The sequence below is a fragment of the Dipodomys spectabilis genome, unplaced genomic scaffold (assembly GCF_019054845.1).
Source record: "Dipodomys spectabilis isolate Male_0828 unplaced genomic scaffold, ASM1905484v1 ptg000137l, whole genome shotgun sequence".
NCBI classification, from domain to species: domain Eukaryota; kingdom Metazoa; phylum Chordata; class Mammalia; order Rodentia; family Heteromyidae; genus Dipodomys; species Dipodomys spectabilis.
Window position 1 is genome coordinate 10,870,055 of NW_024870814.1, and position 17,364 is coordinate 10,887,418.

The 17,364-nt window shown below is 39.8% G+C and overlaps 1 long non-coding RNA gene and 1 pseudogene across 1 annotated transcript; one reads left to right on the top strand and one right to left on the bottom strand.

Annotated features, from left to right (window-relative positions):
- The window catches only part of LOC122116688, a 247,471-nt pseudogene that overhangs the window by 35,391 nt on the left and 194,716 nt on the right, over positions 1-17,364 (bottom strand).
- LOC122116751 lies at positions 5,020-16,869 on the top strand. Its single transcript, XR_006149023.1, has 3 exons — positions 5,020-5,102; positions 14,042-14,048; positions 16,859-16,869. It is a non-coding gene; the product is annotated as an uncharacterized LOC122116751 (long non-coding RNA).

Consider the following 17,364-nt stretch of genomic DNA (forward strand, 5'->3'; position numbering starts at 1 on the left):
GATAGATAGATAGATAGATAGATAGATAGATAGATATAGATGTGTACAGATGTATATATATATATATATAGATAGATAGATAGATAGATAGATAGATAGATATCACATTTTCTTGATCCATTCATCTATTGGGGGTCATCAGTGTTGGTTCCATATCTTAGCTATGGTGAATAGTGTTGCAAGGAATACAGTTGTGCTGGTAACTTTAATGTGACCTTGTTTGTGGTCACTTGAGTAAATTCCCAGAAGTGGGATTGCTGGATTGTAGGGAGTTCTGGGTTTAATCTTTTGAGAAACTTCCATACTGCTTTCCAGAGTGGTTGAATCACGTTATGTTCCCACTATCAGAGTAGTATCTGGCCTCATCCCTGCCAACATCTATTATTATTTGTTTTCTTAATAATGCCCATTGTAACTGGGGTGTGGTGGAATCTCAATGTGGTTGTGAATTGCATCTCTCTTATGGCCAGAAATGTTGAACCTATCTTCAGGTGTCTATTGGCCATTCTTATTTGCTCTCCAGAATAGACTATTTAATTCTTTAGCCCAATGATTAATGGGCTGGTTATTTCTTTGGAGGGGTGTTTATTGAGCTTTAGGTATATTTTTGATATGAGGCCTTGTCTGTTGTATAGCTACTGAATATCTTCTCCCAGTCTGAGAGCTTTCTATTTATCTTGCTGGCTATGGCATTTACCATGCAGAAGCTCTTCAGCTTAATATGATACCATTTATCCATCCATTCTTTGATTGGTTGTGTTTCTTGATCTTTATTTAGAAAGTTTTCACCTGGGTAAAGGAGCCCTACAAATCCCTTTGCAAGAAAATGTAAAGATTTAGAATAAACCATGTTAAGTGAAGTAAGTAGATCAAAAGAAACATAGGCTCCATAGTTTCCTTCATTTGTAATAATTAATATATGTCTAGTATAGTCCTTGCAGACAATCACAATAGATCAATAGCTATGTACATATCACCATATGTACATATGGTGCTATAAAATGATGCTATTCCAAATGAGCTCCAAGATATAGAAACAAGAGGTCTTTTTTTTTGATGACTTTGTTGTGGTCTCTATACTGTATCAAGTTCCTTCTTTTTATTATATCTTTTTTGAATTTCCCTTTGGCTTATCCCCTGTAGTCACAGTTTATATTCTGGTACTATGCATCTTTTATACACGTTTCTATGACTTGAGAAGAGAAGTAGAATAACAAAATGGTGAAACAAGGACAAAGGGTGACCAATGCAACAGTGATACTTACAGGACACTATGTTGGAAATGAACTTTACAACTTTGGGGTGGGTGGGTTGGGTGGAGGGTTAGTAAGAGATGAAGGAATGGTTAACAATATTTAACAAGAAATGTTCTCATTACCCTACTTATGTAACTGTAACCCTTCTGTACAGTACCTTTACAACAAAATTAAATTAAATTAAAAAGGATAAAAGAAAAATGTTATAAAGTTTTACTTCAAAGTGTGACTATATATTCAATGTAATGAGTTTTAAAATCCATTATCTGACCTGTTAATCTTCCATACTGTATTTGCACAACAAATAGCTCACAGTTTCTTAAATCTTCCCTCTAGAGAGTAAAAGGAGAAAGTGATCAATATGTATTCCAGTCCTATACCGTTATGTTTTTAACCCCCTTTTTAAAACTATGTAAAGACAAATATAGGTATATAATTCTGATTATCTTAAATTAACATAAAATCTTTTAATGTCTCCATTCCCAGTCTAAATTAACCAGTCTCTGCTTATTTGTCACAGAGACTTCAGTCCCTACTTCTTGTCTCCAAAGATTCTGCTCCGTTATGTGGCAGAACATCACATGGTAAGAAGGAACACGTGGAGAAGGAAGTTGGTGCTGCTCCAGAAGACCCCACATGGTCAACTGAAGAGCCTCCTTGTGGGAAGTGATCAATTCATTGGAGGTCCTGTTCTCAGAAGGGCTATATCTCCTCTCATGGAGTGAGTCATTTCTCACAGTAGTTGCTTGTTATAAACCATATGTTTAAACTCTTTTAATTGCAGCTTGTTTTTATTTTTTTGTTTTTCTGTTTATTTGGTCATGGGGCTTGAACTCTGGGCCTGGGCACTGTCCCTCAGCTCTTCAGCTCAAGGAGAGTGCTCTACCACTTGAGCTACAGTGCCACTTCCAGTTTTCTGGTGGCTTATTTGAGATAAGACTCTTATGTTCTTCCTGCCCAGGCTGGCTTTAAACCTCGAACCTCAGATCTCAGCTTCCTGAGTAGCTAGGATTATAGGCATGAGCCACCAGAGCCCAGCTACTACTTGTTCTCTTTACATTAATATACCATAATGTTCGACAGACAGGACAGGCCTCACCTGAGTAGAGGCAGATGAGACTACTTCATCTAGAATTTTCTATATCTAAAACTGACTTAAACATTATTCAGAGGTTAGGTCAGTTGACTGATAGAGGCTTCCTTCTTGTTCCTTTCCTATTTCTGTTTATCTTTTCTTTTCACTGTCTCCAAACAACTTCTTTTTTTAAAAAATTAGTTTTTTTATTGTTAAAATATTCTACAAAGGGGTTACAATCACATAAACATAAACAAGGTAATGAGTACATATCTTTTTTTTTTTTTTTTGGTGTTGCTAAGAATTGTATTCTCTGTGATTGTCAATATGGCAAAACTTGCAGGCAGGGGACGGGGGTGGGGGGGGGGGATCAAAAATCAGGCAGGGCAGCACATCTTCCAAACTTGTTTACAAATAACTTCATCAAAATTAATTAAGAACCTCAACAAATGATTATGAATATTATTAGATACTTGGGATTAGTTCACGTAGGGTTGCTCTGTTCTGTGTAGAAATCTCAACAACAAAGGGATTCTACAGTTCATGACATTTGGAAAGTACGCCAATTTTCAACTGCCTAGAATCTTTCTACAAACAGCATCCCAACCCTACTCCTAGTTTGTGTGATACATGTGGTGTGAACCCCACCTCTCAGAACTATATGAGCATAGATCACAAATCAGCCAATCATCACATTCCACTCCTCCAAACTGAGCGATTGGTCAAGGAATGAGAAAATGACATCAATCAGTCCAGTGAGAGTTAGCTCTGGGACTTAGGCAATCACCACTGGAAGTGGGAGCATAAACTTGTTCCACCACTTTGGAAAGTAGTATGGGGGTTCCTCAAAAGACTCCACATAGAGCTCCTCTATAACCCAGCAATCCCACTTTTGGGCATTTACTCGAATGATCACAAACAAGACCATACTAAAGCTACCAGTACAACTATGTTTATTGCAGCATTATTTACTATAGCTAAGATATGGAACCAACCCAGATGCCCCTCAGTAGATGAATGGATCAAGAAAATGTGGTATGTATACACAATGGAATTCTATGCCTCCATCAGAAAGAATGACATTGCCCCATTTGATAGGAAATGGAAAGACATGGAAAAAAGTGAAGTACGCCAGACCCAAAGAAACATACGTTCCATGGTTTCCCTTATTTGCAATAACTAGTACATATCTGAGACTGTTAGGTTTTTCCTCAGAGGTAGCCGAGTAAGAACAGCACCACGCACATGGTATTCAGGTAAGGGGTAGGTTTATTCAGTAGACCTGCTGGGACCAGGCAAGGTTGGCACTCCATGTGGCTGGGAAAGGCCTGGGAATGAGAGAGAGCTGGGAAAGAGAGGAAAGAGAGAGGAAAGAGCTAGAAAAGAGCAGAGAGAGCTAGAAAAGAACAGCAAGAGGATGAGTTCATTTCTTATCAAGCATTGTTGCCTCCTCCGTTGTTTTTCCCCTACTATCCCTTCCTTCCCATCTCTACAACTGTACTCCCCCATCTCCTAACACTCCCCGCCCCACGCCTGCCTAAATTGTAAAGTTTATTTTTCCACAAAGCATCTTGTACATTGTTGCAATGGATCAACCTGTATCCCTATTTAAACAAAATGTTTTTTCCCTTCCACTCCACAAAATATACCATCATCAAATACAGTGAAAACTGCTTCTTACCCGGGTGCCGGTGACTCAAGCCTAAAATCCTAGATACTCAGGAGGTGAGATCTGAGACTCACAGTCCACAGCCAGCCTGGGAAGGAAAGTCTGGGAGATTCTAATCTCCAATAAAAACCACTAGAAAACTGGAAGTGGCATTGTAGCTCAAGTGGGAGAGCACTCGCCTTGAGCTGAAGAGCTGAGGGTCAGAGCTCAGGTGCAGAGTACAAGCCCCACGACTGACCAACACAGGCCTGCAAGGGGAGAGCTTTGTGGGCTGTAGGCTCAGCTGAGTGGGGTCTCAGAAGATATGCTCTGCTCGGTATCCTCAGAGCCATTGGCAGCTGAATGAAATATGTTACAAATCAGACCATGGCTGTAACATGGATTAGGTAAATTTGCTATTTATGTTTTGCTACTGGATATTATATAAAAATTCATATATATATGTATATATGTATTCACATACATATCTGTGTATATATGCATATATATGGTAACTCATGGATGTATCTCTCAATGAACTGGAAATTTTCCATTTTAATCAAGAAATCTGCTTTATGTTTCAAGACTTGATGAATTTTTTATAATCTAAAAACAAAATCTTTTCTAAAGCTCTATTGCCTTGCTTTTAAAAACTTGGTTTGATATACCTAAAATGGCTCTTTCTTTTGGGTGGCTGCAAATTGTTAGCACAATTTAAGTGAAACATGAGTATAGATCAGAGATTTTTAAAGTCAGAAGAGTCGTTGTGAGGTGTGTGCTGCTTGGGATGAGCAGGAGGACAGAGAGTTAGGGTGTGCAAATGCCTCCATGACCTCTCTCTCTCTCCAGTGACCTTAAAGTTTGGCTGCATCTGAGAAGTTGTGTAGAGTAGAGGCAGTTGTGCAGGTAGAGGCCCCAGGAGGAGCAGCTGGGGCAGCCCAGCCTCTCACTTCTGCTTCTCTGGGAGGTTTTTGTCATGGCTTGTATCACTGTAGAAGGAAAATTATAATTCTGTTGACAGAAATAAGTTGCCACATCTTCAGTTTGCAGGCTGCTGATGGCGAGAGTGAACTCTGTCCCAGATCCACTGCCACTGAACCTTGGTGGGAACCCAGATTGCAAAGTAGTTGCATAACTGAGCAGGAGCTTTGGAGCTTTCCCTGCTCTCTGCTGGTACCAATGTAAATTACTGCTAATGCCCTGACTGGCTCGGCAAGTGATGGTGACTCTGTCTCCCAGAGATGATGACAGGGATGGTGTCTGGGTCAACTGGATGTCATATCTGGCACCTGACATTGGAAACATAAAAGCCCTTAGCAGTTTAATTAATTCTGCTGTCCAAGTACTTCCATGAACAGCAGGCAGCTCAGCTGAACACTGGATGAATAATCCCCAGTTTCATTTTTCCTTACTTGCAATCCAGAGCAGCAGGAGCCCCAGGAGCTGAGCAGGGGCCCTCGTGTCCATGCTGTGTGCTGACTGGAACTTCTCCTGCACAGAGTGTGAGCAGCCTATGAAGAAGTTCCCAGTGTAGTGGGCTGTGCTCTGGGCACATGGAAATCAACATGGTTTGGGCAGTGCAAGTCAGAGCTTCAGCTGGCAGATCTCAGTGACAAAGCACAGTCCTGAGGAACCCAGATGTCCAATGTGCTTGTAGATAATGTGTTTCTAGAGACAAGAAAATATTATGATTCTGTTGGCCTGTGATAAGAATAGATTTTTTTCCAGATCTGAGGACTGAACTGAGAGCCTTGAACTTTCCAGGTAAGCACTCTTCCACTGAGCTCAATTCCCAAGCCCAAATATAATTTTTAACATTTTCAACTTATCCATGACTTCGTTCGTTTTTGTTTCACTAAAATCAGTCACTCAAAGACAAACATTTTCAAGAGAAATTAATTTTAGAATGCCCCTAACTCTGGTATCAGTGGAGTTTGTGACACAGAATTCTTAAGAGTATTCAAGTTGTTTGCCTGAACCTTGTTATATGGTTTAATAGTGAACTTTAGTACACAGATATGTGTGTTATAAAAGTAATAATACATATGTAGGTAGAAAGACAGATAGATGCATTGATAGAAAGAGAGAAATGAACAGTATTCAAAGTATTTAATGGAAGGACGCACTGAAAAATATAATATGTGCAATAAAGTGTCTCGATCAGAGGTCTATGGACAATCCGTTGGTGCATTCATTGGTGTCCTGTGAACTCATATAAATGACTGGATTGCTTCCCTTCTGAATGTTCTTCCATATCTCCTCCCTCTAGAGCAGTTCACCTCAGGAATTTCTTCTTTAGTTTTAGGAAAATACCTGGAATCATATCTAGATTTGTGGGTATTACGCATGTATGTGCCAGATATTTCTGAACTTTTAGAGGACATTTGTTTCATCTGTTAATGGAAACTCTTCATTCTCAGAAGCTGAGTTTTTCTCTAGACCGCAGACTCAACTCTACTTAAACTTCATTATGCTCCTTAAGCTGCATAGTCCTTCAAGTTACATGTCTTTTAGGTCCTAAGGCAAGCAGTATTTTCTGTACTAGGCCTGGAGCTTGGCTTAGTCCCTGAGCTTTGTGCTCAAGGCTGGTAGTGTGCCTAATGAGTCACAGCTTCACTTCCAACCTTTTGGTGTTTAACTGATGACAGAGATTCCTAGTCTTTTAGGTCCAAGGTGACTTCCAACCCTAATCATAATATCTCAGCCTCCTCTGTAGCTAGTATCATAGGCATGACCACCAATAAAGCAGATTTCACAAGTTGTATTTAGGAGATGTGATTCATATAGTTACAGAAATGGTAAATTGCAATGTAGTAAAGGGTGGGGTTGAGAAACTGGTGCTACCCAGTTAGTAAAGAACATCTTTAACCTGAGGAATCACAGACAGTGAAGCCAAAGTGAAATGAAGAAGGTCCCCGCATAGAGCTTATCATGTGGACATACTTCATCCCATTGTGTAAATTGTCATACCAGAGTTAGATGAACAGGCTGATCACATGGTACATACCACTGGAAGAATACATAGATGATGTGTAAAGATAACACTACTCTTTAAAGCCAATAGACCATGAGTAACTCATTACTCAATAAGTGTTTTCTTCAGTACTGTTTACTAACAGAACTCCATCTGAGTCTTGATTTGATGACCTCCATCTTCTAAAACATTAATGTTCTCTGCACCACATGCTCACATAATTCTTCTACAATGCTCTTTTCCCCTATTTTGATGATGATTTATAAGCTTCCCTAAAAGATCTGCCCACCTCCTTCACTGATCTTTAATTTCACTTCTAATCTTATCACATGGTCCCATGAATAGCTCCTACTGCCCTTGCTGGGAGGATTTGGTGTCTCTAACATGCACTGTAGGACAAAGCTGGTACTAAATAAAACAAGGAGAATGCAGCTGGCTGCTATAGTTGTGAAGGCCATCTGGTAAATTCAAGGGGCCATAATAATATGATGAGGAAGAGAGACCCCAAGAGTATCTATTTCAGTGTGGTTAGAATCAGCCAGGCTCTAGGAATAACACATTACATTCTCCAGATCCACACTCCAGGGCTGCCTTCACCATGTGTGGACATGTGGCATGGGACTTGTGAATTTGAAATCTGCACAGACTTCAGGTACTGAAATACATGGAAGAGTTGGAATACTAGGCTCATATCAAAGCTGCAGGTAGGATTACACTGCCCTGAGATATGAGGAATGTAGCCACCTGGCTGAGAGATTAGGCTGAAAACCAAGGAAAGAGGTGGTGACCAAGCAGGACATAAGAAAACATTTCTGTGGGTCTTCCAGAAAGAAGAAAGAGCATACAGGAAAGAAAGGTGTTAATGGTCTGGACCATGGACCTGAGTGAGTCCTGGGTCCAAAGAAAAAGTCTATTCCTCTCAGAACAGAGAGGAGCACTTCACAAATGAATGTAGAATTTAAATATCTATTGTTTATACGTACTAAATTACCTATTAAACTAAAACATTAATTGATATAATTCTAAGTGTCTAACTCAGCATTTTAAATTCTGACACTGAAAAAGAATGCTAGGAACAATGAGCAGTTATATTTCTAGCCTAACATCATGAAGCTCAGGACACCATCTGTGTCTTTAAGGACAATCAGTGGCCTGATCACTGCAGAGGACTCTTGGGAACTGCTGGGGACAGGACTGACACTGCAGCCCCCTCTCACCTCCCACAGCTGGACAGGGTGTGTGCACATGTTCCCTTCAGGGCTGCATATCTGCAGGGTCCACCCTCCTTCCCTCACCTTTCTGACCTGCCCTTAATGACTTCACTAGAAGAAACTGTGGGTCATCCTTGTCAGGTTTGATAACAGTTTACAAAGTGGAGGTGGAGAGACACAATCCCCTCTGTAAACATGGTCCTACATTCCATGTGTGCCATGACAAAATTTTCATTTGGAGTTTTACCATTCTTTCTTAATAATTGTGCAGATTCCCAGTAGTTTTATTTGCATAATCATGGCATTTTACTTATTTTATTTTTGGATAAATTATAATTGTCATATATTAACAACACAATGTTAGTTTGTGATGAGAACTCTACCTAAATGCAGCTTATTTTGAAAAAATCACCACCTCCTTTCTATTGCTATACTCTTCCTCTCCCACTCCTACCATTCTTCATACTGTGTAAAGGAACTTCATAACTCAAATGCTCATGTGGGTATATATATATGTATATCTATTTATTTATATACCAATTCACCTTCTACACTTAGTGAGCTTTTTTCCCTTTCTTTCACCCTTACCTGTCTCCCTTCATATATTTTCCGTTTTAGCATTCATGTTATATTATTATTATTATCATCATCAATGTCATCATCATCATCACCACCATCATGACTACCACCATTTAAGTCTGGGTTCCACAAGTAAGTAGGACCAAACAGTAATTTGCTTTTGCATCCTGACCTATGTCACTCAATATGAGGATCTAGTTCCTTCATTTCCTTGCAATTTACATGATTTCATTGTTCATCTCCCTCTGTCCTTACCAGTGAGCCAGAGCATTAGCAGCCCAGGAGCTTACTAAAAGAATTCTCTTTTAAGAGTCCTGATAGGACAAGACAAGGACAAGCTGAGCCTTCATCTCAGACTCAAAAGGGAAAGTCCTCCTTAGGGAGCACTATGCAAATTATCAGGTGGATGCAGCAGTGTAAAGGGAGCACAAGGTGGGCAAAGACCTCTTGTGTGACAAACTGCAAATTATATCCACCTGGATACCATATTTCAGAGGCTCAGAAGTAAAGATCTGTGTTTTCTATAAGACACCAGAAGCATTATCTGGTTGGTTCTCCTGAGGCTGATGGAAGACAGACAAGATTGAGAAGGTTGTCAATGAGCCCCTCTACCAAATCCCCCAGTGACCTTCAGAGCCTGGCTGTGGCTGAGATGCACTGTCAGCAGGCAGAGGCACCAGAAGTAGTACCTGGGTCAGGCCAGACTCTCAAATTTGCTCCCTCCATCCCCAGGGAAGTTTATATTTGGTCTTGCATCACCGTGGGTATTGAACAATTTTTTTTTTTTTGGTCCGGTCATGGGGCCTGAACTCTGGTCCTGGGCACTGTCCCTCAGCTCTTCAGCTCAAGGCTAGTGCTCTACCACTTGAGCCACAGTGCCACTTCTGGCTTTTTTTTCTTTTTGCTTATGTGGTGCTGAGGAATCGAACCCAGGGCCTTGAGCATACAAGGCAAGCGCTCTACCACTGAGCCACCTTCCCAGCCCTGAACTATTTATTACTCAGTAGTAAGTTGCAGTATCTTCAGAATGCAGCCTGCTGATAGTGAAAGTAGACTCTCTTCCCCATCCATTGCCACTGAATCTGGATGTCACCCCAGACTGTAAATTGGATAACTAATAAATCAAGAGTTTAGGAGCATTGCCTTGTTTCTGGTGATGCCACTGTGAATCATCACTAATCACTGATTGGATCTGCAAGTGATGGAGACTGTCTCCTACAGATGCACACAGAGAGGATGGACACTGGGAAATGGGGATGTCACATCTGGCCCCTAATATTGAAAACAGACACCAAATATCAACAGAATCAATTATGTTCTGGGAGTTTCCATGAGGAGTGAGGCATCTCTATTAACCCTGGGCTCAATAAATTCTTAGTCTTGGCCTTCTTTATCTTTGGGTCAAAGCAGCAGGATCCCCTGAGCTTAACAGGGGACCTTACTAATCCTGTGTGCTGACTGGGATTGATTGATGCACAGGGTGTGAGCAGAACATGAAGAAGGGTTCAGGCAGTTGCTTGTGTGGGAGCACATGCAAATCCTCAGGAGCTGGGAACAGCTGCAGGACCTGGGCACGATCCCTGAGCTTTCTTGCTTGAGGCCCATGATCTAGGCATTCTAATACTCGGTTCAAGAGGACTGGAGAGAATGGACATCATTGTCTCATTCCTGAATTTAGAGAAAATGGACTTGGTATGACCTAAATGGCCATTTAGTATAATGCTGGCTGTGGTTTGCCATATACAGCCTTTATTGTATTGAGGGATGTTCCGTAGATTCCTAGTTTTTCCAGAGCTTTCATCATAAAGGGGTATTGGATCTTGTCAAGTTCTTTCTCTGCATCTATTGAGATAATTGTGTGGTTCTTATCCTTGCTCTTGTTTAATTTTATTAATTAATTTGCATATTTTGAACCAGCATTGCATCCCTAAAAGGAATCCAGTTTGATCAAGGTATATGATTTTTTTATGAGTTGTTGAAGTCAGCTGGCCAAGATTTTGTTGAGAAGTTTTGCGACCATATTCAGCAAAGAAATGGGTCTATCTTTCTCTTTCTTTGATGAGTCACAGCCTGGTTTTGGATGAGGGTTATATTGGTTTCATAAAAAGAGTGTGATAGTGAATTTTTGCTTTCAATTTCATTGAAGAGAATGCTGAGATTCCACCATACCCCAGTTAGAATAGCTATAATCAAGAAATCTAGTAACAACAAATGCTGGAGGGGATGTGGACAGAAGGGAACCCTACTTCATTGTTTTGGGAGTGTAAACTTGTTCAACCACTTTGGAAAGCAGTATGGAGTTTCCTCAAAAGACTCCACATAGAGTTCCCCTATGACTCAGCAATCCCACTTTTGAGCATTTACCCAAACAATCACAAACAAGGTCATACCAAAGCTACCAGAACAACCATGTTTATCACAGCATTATTTACCATAGTTAGGATATGGAACCAATCCCAATGCCTCTCAATAGATGAATGGATCAAGAAAATGTGGGACATGTATACAATAAAATTCTATGCCTCCATCAGAAAGAATGACATTGCCCCATTTGTGAGGAAATTGAAAGGCTTGAAAAAATTATATTAAATTAAGTAATCCAGGCACAAAGAAACATAGGTCCCATGGCATGTGGAGGGCTTAAGTGGTAAAGGAAAATCTATCACTATTCATGCATGACATAGTGCAGATGGGGAGAACCAGTGGTTCCCCCTGCGGTAGTTGTTTCTTTTTTTTTTTTTAATTGTGAAAATACCATACAGAGGAGTTACAATTACATGGTCAAGTTAATGAGTACATTTCTTATCAAGCATTGTTACCTCCTGCTTTGTTTCCCTTAACATCTCTTCCCATCTCCTCCACCACCCCCATCGCCACCCCTCACCCCACCCTGCACCAAAGTTGTAAACTTTGTTTTTCGACATAATATCTTATACATCTCATTTTTGCAGTGGGTCCACCTGTATCCCTACTTAAACAATTTGTTTTTTCCCTTCCCCTCCACAAAATATACCAACATCAAATACAGTGAGCACAGGGATAATACCATGGGAGAGGGACCTTACAAAGCAAGGAAGAAATTTCTCATACATATGTTAGAAACAATAGCAAGAAAGAAAAAAACATTTGAGTCCTTATCTTGGGGTCCATTTTGCCTAACATCAACTTATCTGACCGTTTCTGCTTGTCTCAGACATATACTAGTTATTGCAAATAAAGGAAACCATTGGACCTATGTTTTGCGGCCTGGCTTACTTCACTTAAGATATTTTATATTATATTATATATATTAATATATATTAATATATTTTTCCAAGTCTTTCCATTTCCTAAAAAATGGGCAATGTCATTCTTTCTGATGGAGGCATAGAATTCCATTGTGTAAATATACCACATTTTCTTGACCCATTCATCTACTGAGGGGCATCTGGGTTGGTTCCATATCTTAGCTATGGTAAATAGTGCTGCAATAAACATAGTTGTGCTGGTAGTTTTAGTTTGGTCTGGTTTGTGCTCATTTGGGTAAATGCCCAAAAGTGAGACTTCTGGGTCATAGAGTAGCTCTATGTGGAGTCTTTTGAGGAACCTCCAAACTACTTTCCAAAGTGGTTGAACAAGTTTACACTCCCACCAACAGTGCTGTAGGGTTCCATTCTGTCCACATCTCCTAAAGCATCTGTTGTTATTAGAGTTTTTGTTGATAACCATTCTTACTGGGGTGAGGGGAATCTCAATGTTGTTTTGATTTGCATTTCTTTTATGTCTATTGGTCATTTAGTCCCGATGACTGACAAGGTTACTAGTATTGACTTCCAGAAGCCAGTGTGCTGGGAAAGTATTATACTTAGAAGAAAAGGAGCCTGTTACTCTCTGTGTGAATTCATCACTGTTCTTAGTTACAGATATTAAGTGCACTCAGCGTCAATGCACTTATCATGGGATGTGGGTTTGTTCACAAACTATTGAAAAGTTTAAGGCAAAGGGTCTAGAAACTCAGTTTTAAGGGTGGAGTTGTACATGGAGCCTGTAGGGGGAAACCTTGCTCTATACTCACTTGCCTCCTGCAGAGAAGAGCTACCACTCTCTTCTTACTCCAAGAATATGGCACCCAGATACCAGTGTTCTGAACCCACCTCCTGGCCTGCAGCTCTCCTGCCTTATTCACATCCATATTTCATCCTCCTGAGGCTAAATAGATGAGTTGGGTATGTTATTCTACACCCTCTACTTAGAAACTTATTTTCCCACACTTACACACCCTCTTTAAAAAAATGTACCTCACCATATTGTTATCTAACAAATTGCCAAAGTTTCCACTACAATAATAGCCATCCCTCTCAACCCAGAGATGGTGATGCCAAATGCTCTCAGTACAGCATCCATCTTATATCATTGGTCAAAGTTAGTTAGAACATTTTTTGGGGGGGTCCAGTCGTGGGGCCTGAACTCTGGGCATAGGCGCTGTCCCTCAGCTCTTCAGCTCAAGGCTTGTGCTCTACCACTTGAGCCACAGCGCCACTTCTGGCTTTTTCCTTTTTGCTTATATGGTGCTGAGGAATCGAACCCAGGGCCTTAGGCATGCAAGGCAAGCGCTCTACCACTGAGCCACCTTCCCAGCCCCAGTTAGAACATTTTATAAAGATGTGTACTTAGCTTTTAATGGCTGTGACAAGACCTTAATAAAAGCAACTTAAAGGGAAGAATTCTTTATTTCAATCTTAGATTAAAAATTTTACTCTGCCATGTGGGCAGAGTACAGTGGAGCTCACATCATGTCACCCAAGAAGCAGAGTGAATGTACTACTTTCTCCTCCTCACTCTTTTATTGTGCAAGAGACTGAATCCTATTGAAAGGAGCTGTGGACTATGAGGTGGATCTTCCTCTCTCAGTCAATTCTCTTCAGAGAGTTTCTCACAGACAGGTTCAGAAATACACTTTCTTAATCTGCAAGCTATCCTACCCATTTGTCAATGCAGAAGAGCTACTACAAAAAGTCATTCAAAGTAATTGTGTTTTCTTGAACTTTTCATGACAATGGTAAGTGTAGAAATAAGATTATTTAGCAATATATAGATTAGCAATATATAAGTTTCTTCAAAAGTCTCCATGCTCTGTATTCTTACATTTCTGTCTTTAGCACAGGCTCTGGACAAAGTAAGCCTCATAATTTGTGCTAGTGTATGTGTGATTGTGTGTGTGTATATCTACACATGACGCATCTTTATCTTTATATTTATAAATATACACACATATATGTATGTTTGCAGCAACAAACAAATCTTTATGGATGTTTTAAGACATCTGGTCCATAGGGACATATGCCACTCATTTTTAACTGTGAACTTAATGATATTTGATGTCTTTATCGCACATATGAAGTCATATTTTATTGCTCCAATTATATATTAACATACATTACTATTATTTTATATATTTCTGTAATATGGGTAATAGTACTGACTATTCCTTGGATGTTTCCATAAATGAACTAAAATGTATTCTATTTATTCGTATATTTTGTAGATTTTTTTATTTCTCCTGTTTCCGATTGTTTTGTAAACATCTATTGTGAAGCAATTGGTTTTTAACGAAAATAATGTGCAATGAACCACTAGAAACTTTTTGGCACACAACCCAAGTACTTATATTCATCAGCAATTCATACTTTTTTCTGGTCACTCATGGAGCTTTAATTCAGGGCTGGCACTCTCCACTTTGAGCCACATGTCCACTTCTGGTTTTCCAGTTATAATTGGAGATAAGAGTCTCATGGACTTTCCTGCTGACATCCTCAGATGTCAGCCTTCTGAGTAGTTAAGATTTACAAGCATGAGCCACCCACTCAAGACTATTCACACTCTTAATGACTGTTGATCCAACTGGAGCTCTTGTGTTGCAGGTCACTCTGTTTGCCTCTGACATGGATTTTGTTAGATCTTCCTCAGTGGCCAAAGAGTTACTTCTAGAGTTCATAAGCAACATCTAGAGAACAAGGTCACAAAATACCCAACACAGGAGCACATTTTTAGAGGGTTTGTAGTCCAAAGATTAGATGGCAGTGTCTTGAGCTTGCTAAGCAATTCTTTTTTATTTTATTTTTATTTCATTTTATTTTAAAGATGCTATACAGAGGGGTTACAGTTATATGAGTAAGGTGATGAGTACATTACTTGTTGATCATTGTTACCCATTCCCTTGTTGTTGTCCCACTATCCCTTCGCTCCCCAACCACCCACACTCCATGAGCCATACACCTAGCTTTTTCTGTTTTAGTTTTGTCTATCAGATAGAGGTAAGACCATGTTCCATCTTTCTGTAACTCCCTTGTCGCCATAAGTATAAGATGGTAGCACAATGCTCAGATTTCATTCAGAGAGCGTTGTAATAATGATTTGCCAATATAGCCTCAACTTCAATCCACTTATTTCCTTCTGTGACCTTTGGGGATTATAGGTAAAATGTTTAGTAATTGTTTAGTCTTGATATATCCTCACCTTTCTAAAACCATTATTATTTTGAGGCTTGAGATCATGGTATTGATAAGTAGTTGTGCATATCTAAATAATTTTTTCCAAGTTAAGATCTTCTTAGCCAAAATAAGCATGTGCTAAAGCCTAGTTTCTGAAGCTTTGTATGGATCCTTGTTACCTAATTAAAGTAGAGATTGTTAGTCAGAATATATAGGTGAGTTCCTAATATTTGTGTGTCTGAACCCAAGTACCTGACAGGAACAACCTAAGGGAAGAAAGACAGTATTCATTTGGGCTGATTGTGTCAGAGATTTCAGTTCACCATCCTTAGCTTCCTTGGCCTATGGAGAGGCAGAATATCATGATGTTGGACCATCTAGTAGAGGCTACTCAACTCATGGCAAACACGAATTCAAAATTATATAGGAAGAGGTAAGGGCAAGATTTAGGGCAGCTCACATAGCCAGAAGGGAGTTTTTAGTTCAGGGCTGTATCACAGTGGTAGGACATGTGTATGTTGAAAGCAGCAATAAACTCCAACATCTTCTGCCTCCACCCTGTTTTCATGTAAAATCTTTGCCGGAACAACCCCCCACCACCCCACCCTGGCCAAATCTATCCAGAAACTCAGAAATTAGGCTGAAGACTTGATAGATCAGGAGTTGTAGAGACTGGCCTGGTTTATGCAGGAACCGATCCAAACAGGTGTTTCCATTGCTATGCAAGAGGCTCTGACTAGACCTGCAGGAGATGGAGGCCGGCTCTCCCAGGGTGCCAGGCAGGGAAAGTGGAGTCTGGGTCAGCACAACATCTCCACTCGATCCTGAAATTAGAATAAGACAGAAGTGCAAGGTTATGTACAAACATAGAAAAGCATGCTTTTTATTTGCATTTTGATATATTACCTATTGTTCATATTTCATAGTTTGGCTTACAATATAAAATAATTCATATTAGAAATAAAGGTATTTTTAAATATAAATGAGTATTCAGAAGTCAAGGAGAATCTTCACCAAGGCATAAGTTTTAGATCCTTCTGAAATATTTCTCTATTTCCCAGACCTAAATCTCACTTGCCCCATCATAGATAACAAGAACTGAACATCTAACACTTGCATAGATCACCACTGGCCCCTGAGAGCATACCTTCCAACCACTCTTGCTCCTCATTTCCCTTTGCTCTTACGAGGGATCCAGAGCATTTACAGCCACAGGACCTGAGAGAAGGACTTCATTTTTAGGAGTGAAATGAGGAGTCTTGACAGATCAAGGCAAGTTCAGAGCTGAGCCTTTATTTCAGACTTAGAATGGGAGGCTGTCCTTAGGGAGCAATATGCAAATAGCCAGCTGGGGCAAAAGTGTGAGAAGAACCTAGGGGAGGGTAAGGCCTGCTCTTCTGAGAAAAGTGACATCCTTGGCAATAATCAATAAAAATCCATGATGCTTGCAGCACTGGGAAGAAGGACCCCACTGTGAAAGTATGGTTTTGAAGAGACATATGCACCTATCACCCTAAATCAGCATCAGAGACCCAGTGATAGGTAAGTTTATGTCCAACACAGTCTCTAGGAAAGAAATAGATTTGAGGCTGATCTCCCCTGAACCTAATTCAGCTAGTCCAGAAAAAGACAGTGTCACCACCAGCAGCACTAATCCTCAAGGGAGTTGACCAATCAGTGCACAGAGTTGAGCTACCTGAAGATGCATCTGATACCATAGTTCCCATCTGTTCAGGGATGTTTGCTATAAGTGTTAGAAACTCTGATTCCTAGGAACTTCCTATTAAGATTTAGGATAAAGAATTGACAGGGAGAACAAAATTTTCTTTTACAGGTATTATCCTGATGGTCTTTATAATGGAAAAGGAAAATGATAGAAATGTTTATACATGAAAGTGTGAATATATGTTCAATGTAACAATTTTTGTATCCACTAATATCCTGTCATTCTTCCACACTATATTTCTATAGCAAATTAATCTAATAATTCTTTAAAATTTTCTCTTTAGAGTAATGGAAATGTGAAATTGATGAAGATGTACTGCACTCACATACTGACGTGTTGACTTGAAATGCCCTAGTGTAAATACTTGTATATAATTATATACATATACACATGATGAGTGTGTGTATATATATATACATATATAT